Source organism: Sciurus vulgaris (genome assembly GCF_902686455.1).
Source record: "Sciurus vulgaris genome assembly, chromosome: 13".
Classification (NCBI taxonomy): Eukaryota; Metazoa; Chordata; class Mammalia; order Rodentia; family Sciuridae; genus Sciurus; species Sciurus vulgaris.
In genome coordinates, this window is record NC_136474.1 from 61,912,988 (window position 1) to 61,927,026 (window position 14,039).

General features: G+C 40.3%; 1 protein-coding gene and 1 long non-coding RNA gene across 22 annotated transcripts in view; both read left to right on the top strand.

The window, feature by feature from the left end:
• Positions 1-14,039, top strand: part of FHOD3 (formin homology 2 domain containing 3) — a 491,479-nt gene that overhangs the window by 124,683 nt on the left and 352,757 nt on the right. The gene's annotated exons all lie outside the window — the stretch shown is intronic.
• LOC306643152 lies at positions 1,698-8,969 on the top strand. The gene is made up of 2 exons (XR_013758824.1): positions 1,698-2,224; positions 2,262-8,969. It is a non-coding gene; the product is annotated as an uncharacterized lncRNA (long non-coding RNA).

Below are 14,039 nucleotides of genomic sequence, written 5' to 3' on the forward strand. Positions count from 1 at the left end.
TTCCTGGATGAGAGTACAACCATCACTTTTGGAGCCAGGATGGTGCTTCAACAAAGTGTATGATATTTATTCTAAATTTAGAGAGCTGTTTAATTCTGAATTTGATTTTTTTTCTTTTGAAAAGGTGGTATGTCCACATAGCTGCAACTTTGAAAAGTATAGAAAAGATTTACAATAAAATTTATTCCTTCTCTCCTTTAACTTTGTTGTCTACTTCTTTCCTGAAAACTTCCCAATTGGCCATCACATGTAATCCTTGTTGTTAAATCCATGTTTTTTTAGATGAAGGAAAGAACAATTTACTCCCCTTTTATAAATATAAAGGTAACATCATATGCACTGCCTTTTAAAATTTCTTAGTATTTCTTTGGGCTCTTTCCATGTTAGTAAATATCTCCTTCAGCAGTGTATAATTTTTCACTGCATGTACATACAAATCTTTAATTTGTCTCTTGTCTCCTGTTTATGGCTAGTGGGTTTGTTATCTATTTTTGGTCATGGTAAAAAATTCTTCAATGAATAACTTTATATAGGATTTGGTCTCTGCTATCTACAGGCTCCACACCTGCAGATGGAACAAACTGTGGCCCAAACACATTTGAAAAAGAAAATTTCTATTGAACATGTACAGACTTTCCCCCTTGTCATTACTCTATAAATAATATAGTATAACTATATAGTATATATAACTATATAGTATAACTATAACTATAGATGCTGTATTAGGTATTATAAGTAAGCTGGAGATGATTTAAAATACACAAGAGGATGTATGTTCAATCAAATACTGCTTCATAATAAAATGAAATTAAACCCCTATCTCTCACCCGCCACAAAACTCAACTCAAAATGGATCAAGGACCTAGGAATTAGACCAGAGACCCTGCACCAAATAGAAGAAAATGTAGGCCCAAATCTTCATCTTGTTGGTTTCCTTAACAAGACTCCTAAATAAAAGCAAGAATCAATAAATGGGACAGATTCAAACTAAAAAGCTTTTTCTCAGCAAAGGAAACAATAATGTGAAAGGAGAGCCTAGAGAGTGGGAGAACATCTTTTCCACATGCACTTCAGATAGAGCACTAATCTCCAAAATTTATAAAGAACTTAAACTTTATACCAAAAATACGAAGAACCCATTCAATAAATGGGCCAAGGAACTGAGCAGACACTTCACAGATTTACAAGTAATCAACAGATACATGAAAAAATGTTCAACATCTTTAGTAATAAGAGAAATACAATTCAAAACTATCCTAAGATTTCATCTCACCCCAATTAGAATGTCTGTTATAAAATGTAGTCTGTAAAAAATTAAAAAATAATTAAAGAAAAGGGGGGTGGAGAAAAGAATACAAGCAACAATAGGTGTTGGTAAGGATGTGGGGAAAAAGACACATACATTGCTGGTGGGATTGCAAATTGGTGCAGCCACTCTGGAAAGTAGTATGGATAATCCTTAGAAAACTTGGAATGGAATTACCATTTGACCCAGCTATCCCACTCCTTGGCCTATACCCAAAGAATTTAAAATCACCTTACTACAGTGTTACAGCCATATCAATCTTTATAGCAACTCAATTCACAATAGCTAGATTGTAGATACCCTTCAAGAGATGAATGGATAAAGAAACGATGGTGTGTATTACACACACACACACACACACACACACACACACACACACAATGGAATATTATTCAGTCATAAAGAAGAATATAATTTTGGCATTTGCAGGTAAATGAATGGAGTTGGAGAATATCATCCAAAGGTCGAATGTTTTCTCTGATAAGTTGATGATGATACATAATGGGGCTGGGAGGGTGGGGGTAAGAGAAGAATGGAGGAACTTTGGATTACATAGAGGGAAATGAGAGGGGCCAGAGGTATGAAAGATGGTGGAATGAGAAAGACATCATTACCCTATGTACATGTATGATTTGTGTACAATGAATAAAAAAATACTGCATTATTTTATAAGGAATTTGAGCATCCAAGGATTATGGAATCTGGGGTATCCTGGAATGAATCCCCTGCCAATACAGAGAGAGACCTATATGCCATTATGCATGTGTGCAAGTTTTTCTGTAGGATAAATTCTAAGAGGTGGATATCTGGGTCAAATGGGTCTGTGTATTTAGAGTTTTGAGAGAGTGCTGACAGTCCTTTCCCAGGGCACCCACCCAAGGGAGTATAGGCAAGCCAGAGGTCCAGCTCAGCCTCCAGGCTGGCCAGAGAGGCACCCTGCCTGATGTTCCAACAGCAGCTCTGGCTGAGGAAGCCTTTTGAGAAATGACAAATCTCATTCAGATTAGAGATATATAAACCAACATCCCTAAGTGAGACTTTGGTGAATCTAGTGAATCCTGACTGAAGCTGTCATTAGCAGCTGTATGGGGAGAGAAGCAGTCACCTCGAAATTCTAGTGTTTTTGAAATGGAGTAGAATAGGAGTTAACATCTATCATATTGTAAGAAATGAAACCGCCAAGCAAGAGGTAGGTTAGGTAATGGCCTTTTCTTCCCTTCCTAGGTCTCGCTGTCCCAGCCATTGCTTGATTCAGAGCTCAGCTTCCTGGGGTTACACGTGACACCCCGCTCTCACTTCTCTCTGCCTCCTGAAGCTCCGTGTCCATATCCTTATTCTAATTTTTAAATTTAATGAATTTCTTGATAAAAGTAATACATGAGAGACTCTACAGTGTTTGTAGTTTAAAACTGTTTTGGAACTCTGGAGATCAGATTGAGTTGAAATAAGGAATGAACAGGTATGGAAAAGGAGATTAGAAGTGGTATGGGGTAGGAAGGATAGTGGAGTGAAATGGACATCATTACCTCAGGTACCTGTATGACTGCATGACCCATGTGATCCCACAACATGTACAATCAGAAAAATGAGAAATTACACTCCATTTATGTGTAATTTATCAAAATGTATGAATGGATTCTGTCATGTACAACTAACAAATTTAAAAACATCACAAATTAAAAAATAAATGGGTTGAATTGAATCTGGGTGAAGTTCTCAGTCTGTTGAATGACCTTTTGACGATTGGGAAAGTGTGAAAAATAAGGTTGTCTAAGAGCGTTTTGCTGTGGTAAGTCAGATCTTGAACACACTGAGAACCAAGAGTGCAGATGCTTAAGGATATGTGCAGGGTCATGACTCAGAGGGCTATGTTGGAGGAAAAACTGCTGTCACTTCAATTCATATTGAAGTGCAATGCATCCATTTATATTGCCCTATAATGGTGCATACTAGCAGTGCCTGTAGGCCCCATAGAAGGGGTGCATGCAGTGGGTACAGATGAAGAGGTCATGTGACAATAGCATGAACCTGGGGGTGCAGAAGCAGCACCAGAAGATGTGGGAAGAGGAGAGAAACGACTGCAAGCTCATACATAAGTGCACTTGACAAATGCATTTTTTTTTTAAACTCGTGGTATAGAACAAATACAGAGATATATAATAGCATGTTTTAGCAGGGCACGGTGGCACATGTCTGTAATCCTAGCTGCTGGAGAGGCTGAGGCAGGAAGATTGCGAGTTCAAAGCCAGCCTCAGCAAAAGTGAGGGGCTAAGCAACTCAGATCCTATCTCTAAATAAAATACAAAATAGGGCTGGGGATGTGGCTCAGGAGTCAAATGCCCCTGAGTTCAATCCGTGGTACCCCCCAAAACACAACCATTCAGTTTCTTCTATCTTGCTGTAGTTTTCCACAGCAATGACCACCTTCACTCAGTTCTGTGTTAAACTTGTTAAAAAGTATATGTGTCCCAACATGATTGACATTTTAGGGAATCATTTGAGCATAGCAAATTTCATGTTTGCTGTGCAGTTTTGTTTGCAGAAGCTGCAGGTGAATAAGAATACTGCACGCAACTGAAAAGGGTCTTCACAGAGGAAAACACATAATGCATTCATGTCCACACTTGAAGCACCTGTTGGCTTTTGCAGTTCACATTTTTCTTCCGCCATGTCTCTGCCCATGACATTGCAGCTTCCTGCCTTTTTCCTGATACTATTCCTGCCACCCCGTGGTTACTCTTGAGCAGGGGCTCCTCTGATGCCCACTTCCACAAGCACACTTCATATTTAAATATTTGTGTTTCTTAACCATTCAGTCTGTGTATGATTGTGCTGCATGTTTTGATTCCTTTCTTCCCCCTGTATGGCCTCTGAGTTTTAGGGTGATCAGTGTCTGACACAAAGAGTCTCAAAAAATATTTGTCAAATGAATGAGTCATTCAACATTGTACCTAAACTATCATTCTAGCTTTATTCTGTTGTAAAGTAATGGCTCTTAAAGTTAAGGGATGTAGTGTAGTAGTCAAGTATGGTAGCTAAGTCTGGCTCTTGGGCAAACATAGCTCATCAAGAGGTAGGAATGGATATGTGAAATACATACTGGTCACACAGCTTTCTAACATTTGAATTCAGGAACAACTTGACAGTCTAAGAGCTTATTCAATTAAAAATTGGAGCAACCAGAATAATAGCAAAACTGGTCAGATCTGTGGATGTGGATATATTCATTTAATAAAAACAGGGAAGAGATTCCAATGATGGCATTTGACTCCAAAAGAGTTTGCTGAATAAAGAAGGAACTTTTAAATTCAGTAAGGTGGTATTTTAAATCATTTGTTAGGAAGGACCCCAGTTTTTCTTTTTAATTGAAATTGTTGTGAATAATTCTTTCACTACCTGTCATGTATATTTAACATATAAACATGGTTAGTGTTCAGTAAATGAAGTCGTGTGTTGTGTACATAACTGTTGGGCAGAATTCTAGATATGTATATACACATCTTTATTTTTTGTTGCTAGCACACAATACCATAGACTGGATAATTTATAAAGAAATTTCTTACATTACTAAAGACTGGGAAAGCCATTTTCAAGAGGCCTACATCTTGTGAGGACCTGCATGCCACATCATCCCAGGGTGAAAGCTACAAGAGCAAAAGGGGGGCTGAACTTGGTGTGTGTGTGTGAGAGTGAGGTGGGGGGTGTCTAGAGGTTAAACCCAACACTCTTGCATTTGTTCACTTTTGTAACAAGCTCACTCTCTTGATAATGAACTTATTCTGAGGCAACAATATTGATCCATTTAAGAGGGACCTTAAATACTGTTGCATCAGGAATGTCTAACATGGGAACTTTGGAGAACATGTTCAAACCACAGCAACATAATACGTGTCATGTGACTTCTGTGGCAACTCTGGAAAGCCCTCCACCAGCATTGTTTAGTTTCATCCTTATAACACTCTCCACAGTAGCCTTCCTCTTTCAAATGACAGAGCTTAGTGGCAGTGATGTAGCTGGTAAGTAGAGGATTTGGGATTTTGGATGCAGAGCCCCTGACTCCAGGAGTTGAGAACACTGTGCTAGGTAGGTCTTGATACCAAGTAAGAAGACTCATCCCCCACCCTCCATGAAGAGGAGATGGAGGGGTAGAGGAAAGCTAACAGTGGATGGGTACCTAAGCCAGCAGAGATGGGGAGATCTGGGGGTGGGGAGAGGTGTTTAACTGCTCTATGTGGATGGCTCCCCTTCTATTGATCAGATGCTGTGGAAGGTGCCCCTCCACACTGGAAGGACCCAGACTTACCCGAAGAATTAGAAAGCATAGACATGTACATGAAAGAAAGAACTAACATTTATTGGATCCCTACCTTTTTCCAAGGATTGGACTAGTTACTTTTTATACACTATTAGATACTGATGATTTTGGATCTAGACTTTGTGGTACATGCCTTCATCCTGTTGTGGTATTCTTTACAATATTCCCAAGGCTGATTCTCTTTTTCATAAGAATGTATCCAAAGTCGCACAGTGAATAATGGGCATCATTTAGTTACTGCCTGCCAACTAGTGAGGTAGGAATTACTTTTGGAAATAAGGACACATAGTGAGGAAATGGCACAGTTCTGATTTCAACCCAGGGTGGTGTTCACAGTTATTCCTCGAAGGCACGTATTGAATTGAGGTGTTCTAGAAAAATGGGAAGAAATTTGAGATAGAAGTGACTAAATTCCTCAAAGTCTTAAAAAAATAAATGTGTACTTCAGAGTAATGAAGCTCTTGTGTTTACAAGAAAACAATCAGGAAACTGCATGGTCATTAGAGAACATAGAAGACATAGATTGTAAAAATGGTAACTATGGGATGCAGAAGGTCACACTGGTGGAAAATTATTCTTTTTAAAAATTTTAAAATTTATACATAACAATAGAATGTATTTTGACGTAATAGATACATGGAGTATAACTTCCCATTCTTGTGGTTGTACGTGATGTGGAGTTATACTGGTCGTGTATTCATATATGAACTTGGGGAAATGATTCTTAAAATCAGATGTGATCCTGCTTCTCTCCCACCAAAAACAAATTCTTCTTGGTTCCCACTGTTTGCAGAACATGAATCCTGGCATGTCCAATGCTCTGGACAGTTTTCTACCTTGTCCCAGAAGTGCCTCTCTTGCTAGTCCTGACTTAGCTCTGTGTGCTTTCATATGATGCAGCCGCACCCTTTCCTCTTCCCAAAGGCATCATCCTTTCTTTCCTGCAAAATCTAGTTCGAGTTTCATTGCCTTGGGAAAGATATCTCCAAATCCCTCAGGCAAAATTTAGTTGCTACGTTCTCTGTTATCCCAGAAGGTTGTGGATTTTGTTCTCATGAATATGGTACACTGGGTTGCAAACACAGGCTCATATGGCTGAAGGGTTTTCCATGGGTCAAGGCTAGGTTTTATCTGTATCCAGGCCTGTATCTGGTGCCTGTCCCTGTCACATTGTGAGCTTTTGTGGAGTGGGTAGGTAGAGGGATGAATAAATATTTGAATCGTCACATAAAAATGTGATACATGGTTAATATTCTTGTTTCAAGACTATTGAAGCCACTGTGACTGCATGGTTTCCATAATTAATGTAATTGCTAATTTCATTGTTTCTCAAAAGCAGTTCTTAGAAATTAGGATATAAAGTAGGTTTTGAATAAGATGTGGGATGTGTGTGTCTTCTGGTGGATCACAATTAGGAAATGTTTAAAATGTTTTTTTACATTTAAAAAATTTGTTCTAATTTGTGCATTTGCTGCCCTTGACAAATTCTAGGTGTTTTCTTAGGCCTGAGTGAAGCACTCTGTACTCACCTGCTCTGTTCTCTGTTGGCCAGATGTGCCTTGTGGAGAATATCCACAGATGTTTTGCCTTGGCAAATTGCAAAATGCCTTTTTCCTCCATTCTTGGCTCTCACTTTGTTAGTAATAGCCCACGGTCACCTGTGTAGTACAGCAGCTTTACTGTAAGAAAATGGGGGTGTCTTAGGGAAAAGGTAAGCAAGAAGTACAGCTAGGCATTCACAGAGAATGTGGGAAGTAGAAGTCCTTGGGAGCCAGTGGGGAGCTGTGCCTGTTTGGTTTGATGGTCTCTCATTGCTCCCTATGCTGTGGTAAGTGCCTGTGCTGTTGATTTTCTTTGCTAACTGCCCTTTTTTTTTTTTTTTGCTTGTTCTTTGAACATGATAGCAGAATGACTATGCAAGGGACCATCACTGACCATACTTTCTTTCAGTAGGAGTTTCAGAGGCAGAATCTAATGGATTCCCTTGGGTCAGTTTTTCCTCCTTGGTCCAGACAGCAATGGTCAGAGAGATGGGGTCACATTTTCAGGTAGGATTGTGAACATACATCTTAAAGTATAGGCTGGATGGGCATGCCAGATTTCTCTAGTGAAACTTAAAATATGTTCCAGCAGCAGTCAGTCAAGAATGTTAATTAAGGGGCTATATGTTAACATGCTTGAGATACAGAGACATACACCATAATGGTACCTTAATCTTTGGCCTGGGAGTGGCACCTCCTGAAGGGTTTTGAGGTCTAATTAGACGTTGAAAGTTGTTTTTCCCTGAGGTCTCTGCCACTAGGATGTCTGACAAAGGAGCACAGCAGACTGGACATCATTTCTGTGACTTACTGTGCTGCAAGAAGCCATGCAGTGAGGCAGGGGGTGTATTTAGGTTGTGGTATTTCTATTTTTGGAAGGGGGACAGAGGGACACCGTGTGTATAAATTGCAGCCAATCCTAAAAGATGAGTAGACTTGAGTGGGGGAAAAAGACTAACCAAGGAGGCTCTAACTAATGAGATTGAATCCCAGCAAATAGGCTTTCTTGAAGGTGATCTCCATTTCCTCAGCACACGCCCCATTTCTACAACTGGCTGTGTGTGGTAGGGGTAGGAGGCATAGGGTTCTCCTAATTTACAGATAACTGCTATGCTGCAGAGGCCTCCAAAATGCTGATTTACTTTGAAACAACCATCTGATTTGTCTGTTGCAAAAGAAGTTCATTCCTTTGCTATAGAAAGAAAGAGTAGTTTTTAAACATGTCTCTTTTTAGCTTGTTAGTACAGGTAAGGAACTCTTGGAATTGGAGAAATAACCAGAACAATGGTGAAAAGGTGATGAGCACCTTGCAGAGGACAGGAGGACGTGGCAGATCTGAGGGCAGCAAGGCACAGATCTGTGCGGGTGGAGCTGCGTGGTGACAGTACCCACTGATGGGGACAGGACTCTCCTGTCCTGTGGACCATGCAGAAGATCGTATGATGTTGTTGGCATTGAGAAAGTGCTGTAAGGTAAGGAGGAGCCTTTGGAAACACAGATGTACTAGCAGACCTGTGGGTTGAGATCACTGTTGGGAATGGGTGCCCATTGCCTTTTGTGGGTGCTAAACCTTGGAGTTGATCTCCGGAGACCTTGGGGTTCTGCGTGTGAGGCTGACATGGACATCAGAATCCGAGAGCATTCATCTCTTCTTACAGCCAAAGGATCTTCATTGGACAGAACAAAATATGGAACTTTGACATTTCCTTATTGTTGACTGAAATGACAGATTATTTTCTTGAGGGTGATCTCCATTTCCTATAAGGCTAGGGCTGGGAGAATAAACCAGCTTTTTTTTTTTTTTTTTTTTTAAATAAGTGTGGTTAAAAAAGTACAATTCCTAGAAGTCTGCCAGCAATGTCTAGTAAAATCTCTACTACATATTAGTAACTACATATTACTAGATAGTAGCTTTTTTTTCTTTTTTTTTTTTTTTTTGGACTTGAAATTTGATGGCAAGTTGATTGCATTGGTTGCAGAATCACTAGGAACCACTATGGGTTAGCTAAGAGTAGATGGCCCTAAGCCAGCTTGGGATAACATTGGCTGGTAGGTCTCATTTTGAGAAATAGATTTGATAGGGACCCTTGTATTATCCTTGTTGGTTACACGTTAGTTTGAAGGAGTCACTGTTTGTTTACAAACTGTAGGTGGTGTTTGTGTCATCAGAATGGAATGGGCAGACTCACTGGATGCCAAAAGGCTGTCACATTATCATAAAAAAGTCAGTGTCCTGTATCTGAATGATGTACTAAAAACAAGGTTGTTTGACAAAGCAGATAGCCGATAGAATACCCAACATGTTATATAACAAAGTGCAGACTTTAAGAGTTTAAAGTCGACTGAAAGGTAAGACATAATGGAAATGAATGTCCTGCCTCTTAGGTTAAAAATGTTCTTACAGGAGCATGGAAAGTGACTTGAAAAAGCTGCATTTGTATAAAAGAAGACCTTTGTGCTTTAGTTGACTGTGTTTACAGAATAGAAAGCTTTTAGGATGAGCTGGTCTGTTAAGATTTTTATTCTTTTAAAAGGACAAAGTGCCCACAGCTGTGTGCTCTGCAAGCAGTATTTTAGGAGGGAATCCTGACAGGATGCAGGAGGAGAGTTCTGGATGGCCAGAGGGCCTGGGGAAGCCTGACCTTGAGACCCTGGCAAGGGTGAGCAAGGCTCTCCCCAGCAGTTAGGATTGTCCTGGGGAGGGAGTGGGACTGTTAGGGGCAACTCCTCGAGGCAGCACCACCTCCCAGGGTGGAGGTTACTGGTGGACAGATTGGATTCAGATTTGAGCACGTTTGATGGCGGGGTTGGAATATGTCTTCAGTGGGTGAAGAACTGAATTTGGTGGCTTCTGAAGTTTCTTCCAAATCTCAAATTCTTTAGTACTAGACAGTCCACATTTCATTGCAATTTTAGAGCCACTAACATATGGTTTGGAGATGGGTTTATCGTTATAATTTGGGTTATGTAATACTATAAAAGGAAGCGGTGATAGGACTGTCCTTTAAGTGGGAAGGCTCAAGGAAGCTTACAGAGAAGCAAGAGAAGCCATGACTGTTTTTGCGGAGAGTGAGTTTCATTGGATAAAACTGTGATGGGAAAATAAATTGGTCCCTTGAAAAACAGTGACGAAACAGAGTATTAAGGAAAGGGGCAGCATGGGTAGCAGGCGACGTGTCCCCAAAAAGGCACTTCGCGTTCAATGGGTAAAGGTTGAGACTGCTGGAAAGAGATGAGGATTTTAAAAAAATCCCTTCTCCCTTTTGTGATTCTTTTTGAGCATTTCCGCTTTCCAGTAATCATAGCTTTGTTTGACCGAGCAAACCCTGCCTCTCAGGGGCCTGTGTTTTACAGAGCGGTTATTATAGCTGGCATGGGCACCAAGGACCCATCGGGGCTGTGGCCGCTCTGGAGATTGTCTTCAGAAAGAGACCCTGATTGCTCTTTATTTTTGCCCATGTTGTTTTACTCTGATCTATAATTTAAAATTCACTCTACAAAGAGTCTACAGAGCGCCAGCTGGATGCTTCGTTTCAAGACTTTTCTTTCTCCCTCTTTAAAATGTTAAGTCGACCTATTGATTCTGGTGTTTGTTGTTAGAAGCTGGTTGAGCTTGATCTTTTGGTTTCCTTAACTTCAGTGCACCCAAAAGTTGAAAAGAAAAATCACCAGTTTGATGCTGAAGTTTCTCCCCTCTCCCCTGCAAGAAAAGAGGTGAGGGAACCCTCTGCCAAATTGGTCTCACCTGTGGGTTTTGGAATGAGCCCTTGAGTCACAGTGACTGTGATTTCAGGAAGCCCCTGAGTGTGTGCCTGGTGCCTTCTTCTCTTGGCTGTCTTTGGGCTATGTTGGGGTCACACGTGGAAGGGAGGAAGACAGGACCAAGACTGTGTGCATTCAGGAGTTATTGTCAACCACAGAGGGCAGTTAAGTAGCACCTTCTTGCAGTTTTTGAAAAGTGCTTAACTGATCTATAACAATGACTGCCTCTTCACTTTTATGCAGTGCTTTGTCATTTTGGGCTATTTTTTGGATGTGTGGGTCTTCTTGATTTTTAGGATTCTCTACCTTTTAAGAACTTATCTTTCTCTTTCCCATTTGCTTCAATAGCTCTGTTCACTTTCACATTACTGAACCTTGAACAAAATGAAGTTTACAATCTGTACCTCATAGGATGCTGAGGGTGAATCTTCTCAGACTCCGCTCCTGCTCTGAAATTTCAGTTACTTGAGGAAATCAAACAACAAACATATATATAATTTATTATTATAAACATATATATTTATTATAAAAAATTTATTATAAACATATATATAATTTATTAATGTTTTGAAAAGAACTTCAAAAATATATCATCTTGACATAATAATTTGGCTTCAGGAATAGAGCTTAAAGACATCTTAGGAAACAAAACACAGGCATGTTCATTTTAAAACATTATTTGCAATAATGAATTCTGATAACATAAACTGTCTAACAGGATGGTGTTCGTCTTTCTACTTGTCTGCGTATTTCAGCATCTTGATAGAAGTGTTCGTTTGAGTCGTTTCAGCTAGCAGGTCACAGAATCACATCTTTTATGGATGAGGGACTGGACTAGATAGACTTTAAATTATTTTGCATGCACAGTTTGTGTAAAGAAAAAGTCATGATTTAAAATGTCTCATCTTACTGATTATATATCCTGAGACTTCTGTTACTGGAAGTCTGGCAGGTGGGATATCCAGAAAATCCTCCACTTAGTACTGCAGGTACAAAATGCTTTTAAATGTGTGACAGAGATGAAAGCACAGGAAATCCTCAGGGTCTAGGGACCTTTTCAGAAGTGAGAACTGTGTGCGGTAATGCCAGGGCAACCCCATGAATGCAGGACTTAAGGGAGCCTAGAGACATGTGTAGACAGAAAGTGCCACTTGAGGCTCCGGGAGGGTCGGGACCCCTGTTTAAAGTCGGGTCTCCAAGACTGAATTCTTGGTGAAAGAATGAACCTCAGAAATACGTGCTCCCCAGGCTGGGGAAATAACTAGGAATTTTGTTGGCTCAGGCTTGGGGCTAGGCATGATGGGATTTGTGACCCCCCAGGTCTGTCTTGGTTTGGGCCTGGGGTTCAAAATAATGTTACTTGTGTAAGCATCCCTAGGCTGTTAACATAAAAGCATCCCAAGTTGGCCATGCCTTTCTTTTGAGGATCTTATTTTATAGTCAGGCCGTACAGGTTTCCCTTACATAAACATCTTCCTGAGGATGAGCTCACAATCCAAAATTAGGCTTTCCTGTGGAACCATGCTTTATACCTGAGACTCGGCACACTTGGTCAAAGGTGGAGTTAGAATGCTAGAAAGTTGAATATGGAGAAGATGAAATAAGTTAGAGGCAAAAGAAGGAATTTGAAGAATAAAAATAACATGCGATAAACAATGAAAAGGTAGACATGAAAAAAATCAAATATGAAGTTTAAAAACTTAATGGATAGGTCGAGCACCAGATTAACAAAGTCGAAGACCTTTTATTGAAAGGTGGATAAGAGAAATCCACACAAGTGGCTTAGAGCTGTGTATCCTTCAAGGATATTTCCTGGGAGTTTCAGAAGAACACAGAAACAGGGCCCCAAAAGATAACCTGCAAATTATGAAAGCTAATGAGTATTTTATAGCAGCATATAATTTTAATATGTGGTTGGATCATGTTTCCAAGTATTTTATGAGCCACTGACAATTTGATAATAGTACACACCTTCTGGAAGCCCCATTTCTTTGGGGACCACCCTTCTACTGGGGCAGTAGAAGGTTGAGGTTATGGTGCAGGCTTGTCTGGGAATTGAGTTGCACTATGCCTTTAACAGCAGTAGGCCCCTGAAAAGACCACTTGGTGGCCAGTACCCAGGCCCCAGGGCTCCTCTGCTTCCAGCCCTTCCCAAGGCCTGGAGATGAGACTTTTTTGATCTGGAGAGCCACAGCACACTTTTAGTACCGTTCTTATGCTTATTTTAACTTCTTACTGTCTTGCTTGAAATCATAGAAACTTATTTAGTAGATATTTAACCTCCCTGTTATTCAGAAAAGGAAAGAAATGTAGAATTAAAGGTTACTCCTCACAGGTCAGAGACGTGGCTGAAATTGAAGCCAGGCCTGGGGTGTTCCAGAGACTACTCTGGCCACTTGTCAGCACAGCCTATCTCCAGGTGGCCCTGCTGTCCCCAGACACGACTTGCTTCCAGCCTCAACCCTGCTTTCCTTGCACAATCACTGTATACTTCTGCATCCTTGGGATGAAGACTTATTGAAAATTATAAATAAAATATATTTTGAGACTCAGGTTTTATTAATTTTCAATTGTTGAGTAAATGAGCACAGAAGTATTGGCTTAAAGCAACACATATATGTTTTTCTGGTTTACATAGGTCAGGACCCTGACATTGCTTAGCTGTTGCTCTGCCTTGGGTTTGAAGAAAAGGTGTTGACCAAGCTGTGTTCTCATCTAATTGAAATTTTCTTCCAAACTCACTGTTTGCTTAGTTCAGTTTCTTGAGGTTGTTAGACTAAGATCCTCAGCTTTTCCAGGACATCAGCTCTTCTCTCCATGTGACCCACATGTCAGTGCATCCATTGCTGTTTGAGGTCACTGGAGACACTCCTCTGGCCGTCTTACCTTCACATTCTCTGTGGAAGAGCTTACCTGATTAGGTCAGGCCCACCCAGAATAATTTTCCCTTTGATTAATTTGAAACCTACTGATTTGGGGTCCTATTATGTCTACAGAATACCTTCATCTTTGTCATATAACATAACCTAATCATAGGAGCACTACTATCACATTCACAGGTCTTACCCACAAAGGGAGGGGATTATTCAGTGGGTGCTGCAGGGAAGGGAATCTT